This window comes from Canis aureus, chromosome 14, assembly GCF_053574225.1.
Source record: "Canis aureus isolate CA01 chromosome 14, VMU_Caureus_v.1.0, whole genome shotgun sequence".
NCBI classification, from domain to species: Eukaryota; Metazoa; Chordata; class Mammalia; order Carnivora; family Canidae; genus Canis; species Canis aureus.
In genome coordinates this window covers 42,113,993-42,126,708 of record NC_135624.1, presented here as the reverse complement: position 1 = coordinate 42,126,708, position 12,716 = coordinate 42,113,993, and the positions used below count along the sequence as shown (strand labels likewise).

The 12,716-nt window shown below is 46.9% G+C and overlaps 1 long non-coding RNA gene across 1 annotated transcript; it reads left to right on the top strand.

Moving 5' to 3' along the window:
• Window positions 1-5,448: 5,448 nt before the first annotated feature.
• On the top strand, window positions 5,449-12,372 carry LOC144283563 (uncharacterized). Its single transcript, XR_013352108.1, has 6 exons — window positions 5,449-5,610; window positions 5,981-6,475; window positions 6,700-7,317; window positions 7,842-8,118; window positions 9,454-9,964; window positions 10,593-12,372. It is a non-coding gene; the product is annotated as an uncharacterized LOC144283563 (long non-coding RNA).
• Window positions 12,373-12,716: the final 344 nt, after the last annotated feature.

Sequence of the window (12,716 nt, the reverse complement as noted above, 5' to 3'; positions counted from 1 at the left end):
GAGGAGTCTGCTTCTCCATCTCCCTCTGTCCCTGCCCCTTGCTCATGCTCCCTCTCAAATACACAAATAAAATCTTGAAAAATAGAAAGAGAGAGAGAGAGAGAGAGAGAGAGAACATACAGCATGATCCCACGTATACAGAAATTCAAAATCAGCAAATTGATCTATGATGTTGGAGGTCACGGGGGTGATCGAGGATTAGTACCTGGAAGGGAGCGCGAGGGAAGTGTCTGGGACGCTGATAACTTCTTTTCTTTTCTTTCTTTCTTTCTTTCTTTCTTTCTTTCTTTCTTTCTTTCTTTCTTCTTTCTTTCTTTCTTCTTTCTTTCTTTCTTCTTTCTTTTTCTTCTTTCTTTCTTTCTTTCTTTCTTTCTTTCTCTTTCTTTCTTTCTTCTTTCTTTCTTTCTTTCTTTCTTTCTCTTTCTTTCTTCTTTCTTTCTTTCTTTCTTTCTTTCTTTCTTTCTTTCTTTCTTTCTTTCTTCTTTCTTCTTCCGCTTCTTTCTTTTTTCTTTCTTTCTTGCTTCTTTCTTTTCTTTTTTTGCTTTCTTCTTTCTTTTTTCTCTTTCTTTCTTTCTTTCCTTCTTTTTGTTTTTTTGATGACGTATTTCTAATTCTGGCTGCCAGTTACACAGATCTGTTCAGTTTGTGACAGTTCATTGATCCGTATACACCTCAGATATCTGCATTTTTCTGAATATATATTAGGCTTTTCTAAATAAGATAAATACTTTATGCATGGTTTTGAATTCTCTCTAGTGGGAGGAGTGGTCGGGGAAGCACTTTGTCACCCTGCAGGTAGTGAGACTGTGTGTTTGGCTTTCCATTGCATCTCCAGCATCTAGCACAACACTAGACCCGTGGTAAGTGTTCAGTAGGTATGTGTACAAGTCATACAACTGAAGCTTATTGGTAATGATTAATTAATTAATTAATTTTAATTTTTTACTTATTTATTTTAGAGACAGTGGGGAGGGGCAGTGGGAGGAGAGGAAGAGCGAGGGAGAGAAGCAGACCCTGTGCCGAGCGGAGAGCCTGATGGGAGGCTCCACTCAGCGCCCCGAGATCAGGACCTGAGCTGAAATCAAGACTTGGCCGCTCAGCAGACTGAGTACCCAGGCGCCCCCGGAGTTGGGTTTTTAAAACACATAATTACCACTTGACCAGGTTTCTTCATTAAAAGAAAAAAGAAGAAGAAGAAGAAGAAGAAGAAGAAGAAGAAGAAGAAGAAGAAAAGAAAAAGAAAGAAAGAAAGAAAGAAAGAAAGAAAGAAAGAAAGAAAGAAAGAAAGAAAGAACAAGAAGTATCTGATATATGCCTTTGGAAATACAGTGGCTTCTTCGAAAAACTGTGGGCTGAACAGATTACACTACTTTATTCGGTCTCAGGAAGTTAGGGGTGAGTGAGGAAGGCTCCCATCGGTTCTCAATTTAGAAGGGAACAGAGCGCTCTGATGGGGGTGGAGGAGAGGAATTCTTAAGTAAGTTCTTTTTATTTTGGATGTTTTGCCCTTTGCCATGTCAGTTCCTTGAACAAAGAGTAAAAGTAATTTCCCTAATGGGAAGAAACGGAAAAAGGAGTCTTTAGAAAAGTTCAAATTATATTTAGACATGAAGGACATTGACTTGAGAAAGTTAAACCTTATAACAGAAAATGTTATAGCTCTGCAGGGAGACCTCGGTGAGTGGCCGTGTGACCTTGACCACGCCTCTCATCCTCTCCGTTTCCAGTTTTCTTACTTGTAAAATGAGGAGTGAGCGCCAGGCTTCTTTCAAAACTAAAATTCTATGATTATGCAATTCCATCTTTTTGTAGGAAACATTGGATCAAATTACTTCAAAAATGTGAATTATAAATCATCGAAAAGGAAAGGTGGTTTCTTTGACTTTAAAGTGACAAAATGCAGTATGATTTGGGATAAATTTTACATTGCTTAATAGAGGCCTGTTAAAGGGGCTTGATTAAAAATTAGAGAGGATTTGTGACTAGAATATTAATTCTTTGAAGATTTTATTTATTTGAGAGTGAGAGAGCACACAAGGTGGCGGGGTGGCAAGGGAAAGCGACAGGCAGACGCCCTGCTGAGCAGGGACCCTGACCTGGGGCTCGATCCCAGGACCCTGAGGTCATGACCTGCTTCACCGACAGCCCACCGGGCGCCCCTAGAGTATTAACAGCTTACCTTTTCCTGGGCATTTGGGCTAGGGCCGCAGCGTGGAGGCTGCCGCCCGTGGGCCTGCTTCCTGCTCCCGGGCGCAGCTCCGCTAGCCTTCCAGCCTCCGTGGGTGAGGGCACGCCATGGGGCCTGGGGCGGCGGTAGCAGAAGTGACCATCCCGCTTCCCCGCCTGGCCCGTGGCACCTCGGGCCCGGGACCTCAAGGCTTTCGCCCTCCTCTGAAGCGTCGTGACCCTAGAAGCCACAAGTTGATGGTAACAGGCCACAGGGAAGGGATTCGGGCCTGGATCATCCCTCGAGGAGAGTTCGGGACGGTTGGGAGCCCCTGTTTTTTTCTTTCCACCAACAGGAAATAAATCCGTGTCGTGTCTGATGGATGACATAGGTTGAGCTTGCAACTATGAATGCACATTAACTAAACAAACCCTCACAAAATGTGTCTTAAAAAGAGAAACCGCATGAGGCGCCTGGGTGGTTCAGTCAGTGGAGCGTCAGCCTTGGGCTCAGGGCGTGACCCCGGGGTCCTGGGATCGAGTCCCGAAGCAGACGTTCCCCTTTCCCTCTGCTGCTCCCCCTCCTTGGGCTCTCTCAATCTCTGTCTCTCAAATAAATAAATAAAATCTTAAAAAGAAAAGAGAGAGAAACTGCAGATTGAAGAGAATACTAATTCTCAGTTTATAAAAATTCACTGAGCCGCACACTCACAATATCTGATTTTTTTCTGAATGAATATACTTTTTCTAAAAGGGAAAAAAAAAAAACGCTTTAAGTGAATTTTCTGGCATTTGCAAGCAAAACTAAAAGAAAATGGCAGAGCTGACACTTCTATTTCTATAAAGAACAAATTTTCTAACAAGAAGATTGTCCTCCCGGCGTTCTCCAGGGACCGGACCACTGGTCATACTACTGACGTTAGAAGGCAGCAGGGTAGGTGGGAAGGCCACGGGCTTTGGATTCCATTAGGTTGTGTTCAAGTCCTGCCTCTACCACCCAGTGCCTCAATTTTCTCATCTCTAAAGTGGAGCTAATAATATGCACCCTGTTAGGTTGTTAGCAGTAAAACATACAACTGAGAAGCGTGAGGTTGAGGGTAGGTCGCTTAGACTTGGATCCAGGCTCAGTCACCTACTACGGGTTGGGGGGAGATACTTACATTCTCTGCGCTTCAGTTTCTTGTTCTGGAAGATGGGGACGATGGAACATCCTTGGGGAGTTAACCTGAGCACAAAATGAGTTAGTACAAGCAGAGTGTGTATGGCAAGGCCTGCCCAGAGGTGTATATATGGGGCGGGGGGGCTCAGTCGGTGAAGCAGCCGACTCTTGATTTTGGCTCAGGTCATGATTTTGGGGTCCCAGGATAGAACCCCGAGTTGGGCTCTGCCCTGAGTGTGGAGTCTGCTTGAGATTCTCTCTCTCTCTCTCTGTCCCTGCCTTCAGCCATGCTCTCTCTCTCTCTCAAGATGAATAAATAAAATCTTTAAAAAAACCTCGATGTATGTAAATGTTTATTTTATTGCTAGTGTCGCAAAGAGTGAGTAGACCCCGGACGAGAATTTCCCCTCATCGTAGACACTCATTAAAGGCAATAGTGCATTATCCAGAGATGTTTCCTGATACTTGTCTGTACATAACCATGACACTAGTTCAGTTTGACACTTTCCACATGCACAATAACCTGTCATCCAGAAATGTCATTTTAACCCACTTCGGTTTATCCAATATGTGCTGGTCCGATGTGAAATAATTTGATTCTATTATTTAACAGGTTATTGCATTGAGAAAAAATAAAGCATATGGAAAGAAATCTGTCTTCTCCATGATCTTATGCGTCATGTTCCCCTCCTCCTACCTGGTGATATATCAAGCCCTAAACTCTCATGATGAAGGTCAGAGATGTTTGCCCCCGCAGCCAGGAAGGATTTGATGGAATCATCCTTCTACGAGGCCAGACTACCCTTTTTGATTGTGTCCTTGATCAGTAAAACTTTTAAAGCATGCACTCTCAAAATTATGGGTGAACGGCACACGCTTAGTGTTCACCTGAGAGTGTCTGTAATTATATGCTGTGCACTACTCCTCTTATATGGTGTTGAATTACAACACACACACGAAAGTCAACATTTTAGCATGACGAAATAAAGGAGGTTACCTATAAGGCAAGACATGCGTGATGGCTTCATACCATCAGGAACCAATGTCTCAAGTCTCAATATTATAGTTAGGGTGACGTTCAGTGTTAATGAGGGTACATGTCGATCATATTTATTTATTTATTTATTTTGTCGATCATATTTAAAATAGGATAATCTTGGGGCCCCTGGGTAGTGCAGTCAGTGAAGCGTCTGTCTCTGGCTCAGGTCGTGATCTCCCCACCACTCGTATGGTCTAAAATAAATGAATGAAATATTCTTAAAAATCATAAAATGAGGGCAGCCCAGGTGGCTCAGCAGTTTGGCACCTGCCTTCAGCCCAGGGCGTGATCCGGGGTCCTGGGGTTGAGTCCCATGTCGGGCTCCCTGCATGGATGAAGCCTGCTTCTCCCTTTGCCTGTGTCTCTGCCTCTCTCTCTCCCTGTGTCTTTCATGAATAAATAAATAAAATATTTTTAAAAAATCATAAAATGAAATGTGATATTTTTTGAGGCGCCTGGGTGGCTCAGTCAGTTGAGCATCTGACTCTTGATTTTGGATCAGGTCATGATCTTGGGGTCGTGAGACCCAGCCCCGCACTGGGGTGGGGGGTGATGTGTGTGTTGAGGGGTTGGTGCTTGGTGGGGAGTTGGCTTGATATTCTCTCCCTCGCCCATTGCCTCTCCCCCCACTCACATGTGCATGTTCTCGCTCTCTCACTAAATAAATGAATTTTTAAAAAATAAGACATTTCTTGATGACTTTAAAATGGTTTAGCTGAGTTATGTCGGGCCTGAGTAGATCATCTTTTTTCTTTTCTTTTCCTTTTATTTATTTGAAAGGGAGAGAGAGCCAGAGAGATCCGGAGCAGGAAGGGAGGGCAGAGGGAGAAACAAACTCCTGCTAAGCAGGGAGCCTGATGCAGGACTCGATCCCACCACCCTGGGGTCGTGAGGCCCTCATCTGGGTCTCATCTGCACGTGAGGCACACTCTGCCCTGATGCTTTCTCTGCAGCATCCCGGCGAGGAGAGTCATGACTCGATTTCCCCCAGCCGCAGAGTATTCTCCTTCTGGGTGTGGCCCACCTGGAGGAGGCCTCCACCTGCCTGGTGCTGAGGGGAACTTCCAGCCTGTTACGGAGCACTGTGCTGGACTCCATGGCAACCAACGGGTGGAGATGGAGCCCGAGGGTTAAACACTGACCTACAGAAGCTGGTGAGCTGGGCACCAAGAGCCAGCCGTGGGCACCAGCCCCACCTCGACCAAGTCCTGGCGCGGGTGCTCATGATTGTGTGGCCGGATGTCAGGTTGGCTGGCTTTCTTTCTTTTTCTTTTTTTAAAAAATATTTTATTTATTTATTCATGAGACACAAAGAGAGAGGCAGAGACACAGGCAGAGGAAGAAGCAGGCCCCATGCCGGGAGCCCGATGCAGGACTCGATCCCAGGACCCCAGGGTCACGCCCTGGGCCGAAGGCAGATGCTCCATTGCTGAGCAACCCAGGCGCCCCTAAGTTCATCCATCTTAACCTCAATTTCCCCATCCAAACAAAGCAGTACCACCTGGTGGACTAGTTAGGGTACACGACAGGTGCTTGGCGTGTGTGTGTGAGAGAGTGAGCTCAGCCACGGAGGCTGAAAATAGATAATTTTTTTCCTTGCTCATGTTAAATTTCAGGGACCCTGGACCCTGAGCTCATGATCTGTTCCTGGTGTTGCTATTATGTCTGGATCGAACCAGAGGAAGGAGGAAAAGAAAAGGAAAGGCACGCTGCTTTTCTTTCAAGAGCAAGACTTGGACGTTGTTTCAATCCTGTTGGCCAAACCTTAGTGGCCCGGGCGGCCCATGGCAGAGAAGCACGGAAAACGTGTGTTGCCAGCGGCACTGGGCCTTGCTCCCGGTCCCTAACTACTAAGGGAAGTCGGGAAAAATGGCAATTGGGGCACAGCCAGCTGTACCCAGAATACCTGCCTCTCGGGGTAGTTGTAGGGATTAAATACCATCATTTAGCACAGATGGAGCTCCCGGGGAGCAACAGACCCAGAGATCATGTTATTATTATCAATCTCTGAGTCTTTCATTTTCTCTTTAGCAAAGCGAATATTGATCGATTGTCCTATTCTGTAAACAGCAGTGAGAACTGAGCTGTGTCAAGAGTGTCCTGACTCTCTGGTGGGTAGTGAGTGTGGAATAGCGTGGTAGTGACAGTAAGGGAATGGGCTTTAAAAAGTGTGTATGTGTAGATATGTGTGCATGTATTTATATCTACATTTGCAAGGAGTCATTTGTCTTCCATGTCAGGATTTTCTTCTTTCTTTCTTTCTTTCTTTCTTTCTTTCTTTCTTTCTTTCTTTCTTTCTTTCTTTTTCTTCAATTTATTTAATTATTTATTTCAGAGACAGAGCGAGCAGAGCAGAGGGAGCAGAAGCAGACTCCGTGCTGATGCGGGACTCAATCCCAAGACCCTGAGATCCTGACCTTCCTGAGCCAAAATCCAGAGTTGGACACTGAACCAGCCAGGGGCCCCTCATGTTGGGATTTTCCAGGGACTAGTATCACAGCTAGGAAAACAAGGCAAAAAGAGATGTCCTTGTATTTTTACCAAGGATATTAAAAATAAGATACCAGGAAATAGGCTGATGATGGGGAGAGCTTGAGGCCTGGGGACGGGGGCACTAGGGCAAAATGAAAGAGACCCAGATTGTGGATCCAAGCAGATGCCCTGCACTCGTGGGCTCGTGCTGTACTCACTCCCAAGCTCGTGTCTTATGGGGATACTTCTCGCTCCTCACCCCAATGTCTGTGGGTTGGCAATAGCTGTGCTTGGTTCTGCAAGGCTCTTCTCAGTTGCGCTCTCAGTTTTTCATCGTGATGCTTCTGTCTAGGGCGCATTATTGGGGCAGATGGTGGGAGCCTCAGAAGTCACACTGCATTGTGCAACTGCTCCCGAGTTTCTGTGTTTTCTCCCAGCTTTGCTGAGACAGAATCAGCACACAGCGTCGTATAAGTTGAAGGTATAAATGTCTTGACTTGATGTGTGTATCTGTTGCAAAATGATGATCACCGTAGCGTTAGCCGGCGCCTCCAGCCCGTCACTTGCTACCATCTCTCTGTGTGGTGAGGACATTTAGGATCTGCTCTTCTAGCAGCCTTCAGGTAGACAATACAGCATCATTAGCCGCACTGCCTGCTGTATGTTAGATGCCCGAATTTGTTAATCTTATTACTGGAAGTTTGACTTTTTAAGATTCCACATATAAGCCACGTCGAACACTGTCTTCTGTTCCTGGTCTGACTTATCTCACTTAGCATAATGCCCTCGGGTTTCATCTAAGTTGTTGCAAATGGCAGGACTTCCTTCTTTCTCAAGACTGAATAACATTCCATCGAGGATGTATGTCCACACACACACACACACACACACACATTTCTTTATCCATTCATCCACTGATGGGCTCTTCCGGGGTTTCCATATCTGGGCCGTGGTGAGTGAGGCCACAGTAAACATGACAGCACACACATCTCTATGCGGTTGCAGCCCCCATTTGGAGATGGCGCGTCCACATGCTTCGTTGCCTGAAGCGAGTCATGGGTCCGAGCCTGGAGTTAACAGTGTAGAGGAGTATTTTCCGTCTTCCAAGAAAGCACTGTGAGGGTAGGAAGGGAACAAACAACCATGAACGAGTAATGTGGTCGACGACAGCTGAGTTCGCTTCTTACCTGGCTGACGTGATCGGGGCCTCACTCACCGCCTCCCTGCCTGGACTTGTCACATGAGGCGACCCCGCAAGCAGTTTCCCCATGGCTTGCCACAGGTGGGTTAGTCGGACGGCATGATACTGTGTTTCTGGGACCACCGATGGGTCAGTGTGGCCTGGAGCTTCGCGATCCCTCGCCAGTGGCTTCTCGCCTAGGCCACTGGCTGTGTGCTGGCCACACACGTGGTGTCTTCCACGCATCGTGATGCAAAACACGTCAGGCAGCACTCACGGCCAAGAAAAGCACCTGCATGGTGCCTGGCTCTCAAGTAAGTTTTAATCCAGAGGCAGCCGTCGCCCCCGATGGATGGAGAGTGGCGCGGGTGGTCCCTGGGTTCACGGCCATGGAGGCCTCAGTGGGAATCGCTGGCAGGACACAGCTTCCCCCTTGGCAGCGTCAAAACACTCAACTGGCTGCTTCGCCAGTTTCCTCTCCGTGACCCTGTAGGGGTCATCCCCCCCCCACCCTGCCCAGCGATCCGAGAGCTCTTGGGAAAGGGGCTGTGCAGACAGTCAGACAGTGTCCAGGCCCATGCTCGGTGCCGCCAGAGTCAACGCTGAGCGCAAAAGTACGTCTTGTTGTAGGGCCGATCGCGCTGTTTCTGTAGCCATTCTGCCCCTTAGCACACATCTGCCCTGCAAGAGGTTCCTGGACTTGTGTTCGCCTGTGCGTTGCTGGGAGGACACGGGGCCCTTGCGGGCCCGGCTCGTGGTGCAGGCGGGCGGGGTGTGCGGCTGCAGCTCCCCATGGCCCCAGGGCCCTGGCCTTGGCCGGAGTCTATCCTGGCTGCTCAAGAATCATCTTTTCTTACTGCTGCAGACATGAGCATTCTCAGTGTAGACCCAAAGCCCAGGGCAACAGCCTAAGTCATGCAAAGGCTGCTGGTCCCCCGCCCCCAGCCCCCAAATGTCCTGGGTCCTTAGGCTCCTTTTTCCTATGATCTCACTCTTACGTTTCTCCGCCACCCAGCCTTGGCTTGGTCAGGGCCCCGTGTCCTAAGGCCGACATAGCAGTTGTGAACACGGAGAAGTGAAGCTCTTTTGTTTTTTAATTAATTTTTTAAAAAATTTATTTATTTACTTATTCATGATAGACATAGAGAGAGAGAGAGGCAGAGACACAGGAGGAGGGAGAAGCAGGCTCCATGCAGGGAGCCCGATATGGGACTCGATCCTGGGACTCCAGGATCATGCCCTAGGCCAAAGGCAGGCGCTAAACCACTGAGCCACCCAGGGGTCCCAGAAGTGAAGCTCTTAAACTACGAGAGTTGAATCCAATTTTTGCGTCATTTTGAAAACACAGCTTTAAGGTATAAAGTGATTTCCATAGCACGGCCAACCGTGGGTTTGTGCGACGTGGATTTAACCTCCTTTTATTCTTGGCTTCAACAGACATGTCCTGAAAGCCTTTTACGTGCGAGACACTGGAGACACAAGGACACATCAGGCGTCATCTCTGGCCCCAAGGAGCTTACGTAGTGCGAGGAGCCTGCTAGCCCAGGTCAACAGGACTCTGGGTTTTTCAGGGCTGACGGCTACTCTAACGGCTCGTACTGAAGAGAGAAAACCTGCACAAAAGCTCTCTGGCCATTAAACAGTGCTTTACACGCACACACCAAAGCATTGGCAAAGGCCTCTCCGCAAGCCCGGGACATACGATGAGCATCTCCCTGTGACGGGTACGGGGATTTGGACATCCTCACGACGGCAGACCGGGCCGCGCCGGGCAGGAACTGGGTCAGGCTTCGGGAATGGCAACTGCTGGGAGCCTCCGTGCACCGTGGGCCCTGCGCAAGGGCTGCTGCGGCCTCCGCAGACCGTAGAGGGATGCTCCAGGCCAGAAATGCAGTGGAATGTGCTGTCGAGTGAGGAAAATGCAGCACAGTAGACGGTGTGATTCCAGGTGTGTGTGTGCAAGTGTTCACATGCATAGAGAAAAGCGGGAAAACAGTACTGTGGCTACGTTAAGGGCGGTTGTTTCTGCCTTTTTTTAAATTTAAGATATTTATTTATTTATTCATGAGACACAGGGAGAGAGGCAGAGATGCAGGGAGAGGGAAAAGCAGGCTCCCGACGTGGGACTCGATCCTGGGGCCCTGGGGTCACGCCCTGGGCTGAAGGCAGACGCTCAACCATAGAGCCCCCCAGGCGTCCCGAAAGTGCCAGCTTGAGTCTTGAGATTACAAGTGATTTATAATTTGGAAAATGCTTTTCAGCACTTTTTGAATTTCCCACAAGGGACAGGTGCTGCTAGCATAATCAGAGGTGCTGGGGACGGGTGCGGGTTTGGGATTTTTGTTGGTTTTGTTTTTAAAGAAATGAAAAAGAGTCTAGATCAGGTCATGTTAGTTCCAGGCCTTGGGTGGGCGGGGGCACAGAGGGGTGTGTGTGAATAATTCCAAGTAAAAGTATTTACATTATGAGGCGGAATTAAAAACAGAAGTTTGGTAGCTGATGGGATTTCTGCTAATGTAGACTTTTCCATCGAGGCTTGTTGAAGAGGCAGCCTCAATTCTTTTTATTTTTGTAAGCACTGAAATGAAAGGAAATCCAGCGCGCTCGCAGGGAGGGGATGAGCTCAGCTCTCCCAGACAAATCATCCTGCCTTTGGTGATTTTTCATTGCAAATCTGGAGAGAGGCCGCTGGAAGAAATGTTTGCTGGGCCGGTGTCGGAGTGAGCTCGTCTTCCCTCACACCATTGAATTTGTGGAGTTAAGGAAGCTGGTCCTTGATCTCAGATTTCTAAATAAACTTGATTGTTTTATTTTAAATATTGCTTTTTAAGAAAACATCATATATTTTAAATGTACTTGGAAGAAACAGAAAATTACGGCAAGAGCAGCAGTCTTACATATTGCCTTATTTTCTTCAGATGCCCCCCCATGTAGAAGTACTGGACACAACTGAAGCCATCTGTGAACCCCCACCCCAGTTCTACTTCCGCACCTTCCTCCCTAGCGGTAACCGCCCTAGTGATTTCAGTGGTTGTCATTCCCACGCATGGTTAGCAATTTTGGTATGCATTTTGCATCCCTAAACATCCAGACTTTTTCTTTTTGTTTTTTAAAATATTTTATTTATTTGTTCATGAGAGACACAGAGAGAGGCAGAGACACAAGCAGAGGGAGAAGCAGGCTCCATGCAGGGAGCCCAATGTGGGACTTGATCCCAGGACCCTGGGGTCACACCCTGGATGGACGCTGAGCCCCCCGGGCGTCCCCATCCAAACTTTTTCTTAAGATTTTTTTTCTCAACTTTCTGGGAAGTACTTTTCTAAATTCCTGCAATTTGCTTTTTTTTCGTTGTTGTTTCTGAGATGTATCCCTGTTGGCAGACGCCACCGTAATTTATTCCTTTTGGCTGCTGCATAGTATTCCACCCAGAGTGGAAATATGCCAGGATGGGTTCATCAATTCTTCCACTGAAGGACCCTTAGATGAGCTGCAATTCTGTTTTTGCTTTCGCTACCTCCAACAATGCTGCAATGTGTGAGCTGGTATCCTCGTCTGGAGTGTAAAACCCACGTGTAGGATGGCTGGGTCTTAGGCTCAGTGCATTTTTGGCCGACCTACCTGCAGCCGATGGCTCTTCCCGGTGTTTGCCGCAATATTCAGTCCCACCCTGACGGTGTGACGGTTCTTGCAGAGCTCTGGGATGGCCCATCTTTCTTTACATTTTTGCCAACATGAAGGGCGTGACGTGGTTTCTGCTTGTTGTCTAATCTGATGTCCCTGAGTGATACTCAGACCGACCACCTTTCTCTATGTTGATTGGCTTTTGAGATTTCTTTTCCTGTTCGTGCCCTTTTTATAATCTTTGATTACTCTCTGAATGGGGGTGGTTAGACGTTTTCTTCTTGGTTTATTCTCATTCTTAATTTTAAATAAGTAAGAAGAAGAAATCCATCCATCCACTTAAAATACTTTTTGAGTGAAACTCGGGTGCTAGATGCTATGAACAGAGCATGAAAAATGCATCGTGTCTTATATGCCAAGATTTGATTCATACTCTTTTTGGTGATCGGAAGAGAAAACTTCTTTAACCTTACATAAGTGTTGCGTTGGGGTGAACATTTACTTCATTTACGTTTTTGTCCTTAAGGTTTATATTAGACGATTCCTAATAATAATACAAAATTATGTGGTTACAATTATGGCTGTGTTGCCCCTTAATTGTCAAGATGAAGCACATATTCTAGAGTCTCAAATCAGAAAATAAGGGAAGATGGCCCTGCTCCCCAAGGTTATCTTGCACTCATTATGCAGCAGCACATGTGGGATGGTCAGGGGTACATGGGGAATGACTAATGCATTAATAAGGCTTGCGTGTACCTCCCACCCCCCTATAATTGCATTCCTTTCATTAGCTTTTACCCAGCTGGTCTGAGTTGCACAAACAAAATATTGTATAAGATCAGCCCATTGATGGTAAATTCGGAACAATTTTTGTAAAACTCTTGCCAAGTTACATACTGACCCCAGGGTCTTTAAACCAGCCAAAAAAATGTTAAGCAAAAACTGAATTAAATCTATTATCACAAATTTGTGCCCCATAATCTGATGAGACTTCCAGATGTCCAGCCCGAGACCATCTGCTGAATGTCTGTGGGCACACATTCTTGAAACATGTGCATGGATAAGAGTAACAGATCGAG